Source organism: Schistocerca gregaria, unplaced genomic scaffold, assembly GCF_023897955.1.
Source record: "Schistocerca gregaria isolate iqSchGreg1 unplaced genomic scaffold, iqSchGreg1.2 ptg000772l, whole genome shotgun sequence".
Lineage (NCBI taxonomy): Eukaryota > Metazoa > Arthropoda > Insecta > Orthoptera > Acrididae > Schistocerca > Schistocerca gregaria.
In genome coordinates, this window is record NW_026062142.1 from 12,501 (window position 1) to 15,000 (window position 2,500).

Consider the following 2,500-nt stretch of genomic DNA (forward strand, 5'->3'; position numbering starts at 1 on the left):
GGCATTGCCGGCGGGAAACAACACGCGCCACCTACGGTGACCGGCAGCTCCAACGCCAGCGCCACAGAAGGGCAAAGCCCCACTTGGGTGCAGAAGCGAACTCTCCCAGCACAGCGCACGCGCCAACACGTCCGCAGAGCTGCGATACAAACCACCTGCGAGAACCGCTGGGGGCGACCGAGCAGCAGACGGCGTCGCGACGCCGAGTGCCGGGCGGCGGCGCATCCTCAACGCACACAGTCCGCAATCGGACCAGCACACTGCAGAAGTCCACCGCGCTTCGCACCGGGCTCGGCAGAACCCACTTTGGCCGCCTGGCGCCGCGCGCAGGGTGCGCCGGCGCATAGCTGGGACGCCAGCCGGGCCCGTCGGCCGGCGCTCCTGCCACTGGGCGCCCCCCACCAGCCGGCTGTAGTGCGTGCGCTCACGCAGCGCGCGGCCAGCACGCCGGGCGGCCCCCCCTCACCGGCCGGGGGACTGTCCCGCCAAGCCACAGCCTCGTATCGCTTCATACCCACATGGCCAACTCAGGTTCGGGGGCATGGCGGGTACCGCCGAAACAACCGGTTCATAGATGTACCGATCGTTCGCTATCACCGATGCACCTGCAGCGCGAACAACCGCTCAACAACTGATTTCCAGTTCATTTGCGGATCTTTGGCAGCAAACGTATACGTCAATCTACATTTGCGAAATCTACGATTCTGGCATGCCTGCATGTTATGTGTCACGACACGCTACATCAGCCCACATACACACTGCGGCATGTACACGAGAGAACACGTGGAAGATGGTCCGCGCACGTGTGCAATGTCCCTTGCGCGGTCGACTGTCAACCGGCCTCTGTAGCATGTCGCAGATGTGGAACGCGGTCCACCGTGCTATCATGTTGTGTGGGGGCAATACGATTAAATAGGAAAACCCTCGTCGCTACATCAACAGACGGCTCACGCTGATTCCCGGCAGAGGGAGGAGGGGGGGGGGGGGGGGGGGCCCAACATGCAATACTTTCGTCCGTACCTACCTACCACATGTCTGTACGGCGTACAACAGTGCAATCTCGCTGTAATGGGGAGACGAGACAAGTAGCATCGTGCACAACATATGGCCCTTATGATTTCGCCATTGTAGGGCGCAGCGCGTGTACGGTCAAGCATGTGCCACATTATGTCACTCAGTACGTAACGACGGATGATCAGTGTGGGTTACGCGTACATCAGCGGACAGTCCACACAGGCCGTACCACAACGTACACTGACTGCATCGACAACCGAATGCAACTGAACAGCTGCAAGGCTCATTTCACAAACAAACGCCTGACCCGACCAGCTTGGAAGGGCAGGAGGGGGAGGGCGATATTCGTTCTGTAGCGGTACACCCTTCCAGTGGTTAGCGGGACTGTGTAGAAAGTACGCAACACTCGAAAGACCTTTATGTGAGGGTACGCACCATGGCATCAAGAAATACACATGACACCAGAGGATCCAAGCAGTGAACTATGTTCAGAGGGTTGCTGTTAGGCAAAGCTACATTCCTGTGACGTTACATGTGACAGTTAAGGTTGCAGTGTAAGTTAGGTTAAGGTGCAGCGTAAGTTAGGTTAAGGTGCAGTGTAAGTTAGGTTAAGGTGCAGCGTAAGTTAGGTTAAGGTGCAGCGTAAGTTAGGTTAAGGTGCAGCGTAAAGTTAGGTTAAGGTGCAGCGTAAGTTAGGTTAAGGTGCAGCGTAACTTGGGTTAAGGTGCAGCGTAACTTGGGTTAAGGTGCAGCGTAACTTGGGTTAAGGTGCAGCGTAACTTGGGTTAAGGTGCAGCGTAACTAGGGGTTAAGGTGCAGCGTAACTTGGGTTAAGGTTGCAGCGTAACTTGGGTTAAGGTGCAGCGTAACTTGGGTTTAAGGTGCAGCGTAACTTGGGTTAAGGTGCAGCGTAACTTGGGTTAAGGTGCAGCGTAACTTGGGTTAAGGTGCAGCGTAACTTGGGTTTAAGGTGCAGCGTAACTTGGGTTAAGGTGCAGCGTAACTTGGGTTAAGGTGCAGCGTAACTTGGGTTAAGGTGCAGCGTAACTTGGGTTAAGGTGCAGCGTAACTTGGGTTAAGGTGCAGCGTAACTTGGGTTAAGGTGCAGCGTAACTTGGGTTAAGGTTGCAGCGTAACTTGGGTTAAGGTGCAGCGTAACTTGGGTTAAGGTGCAGCGTAACTTGGGTTAAGGTGCAGCGTAACTTGGGTTAAGGTGCAGCGTAACTTGGGTTAAGGTGCAGCGTAACTTGGGTTAAGGTGCAGCGTAACTTGGGTTAAGGTGCAGCGTAACTTGGGTTAAGGTGCAGCGTAACTTGGGTTAAGGTGCAGCGTAACTTGGGTTAAGGTGCAGCGTAACTTGGGTTAAGGTGCAGCGTAACTTGGGTTAAGGTGCAGCGTAACTTGGGTTAAGGTGCAGCGTAACTTGGGTTAAGGTGCAGCGTAACTTGGGTTAAGGTGCAGCGTAACTTGGGGTTAAGGTGCCAAC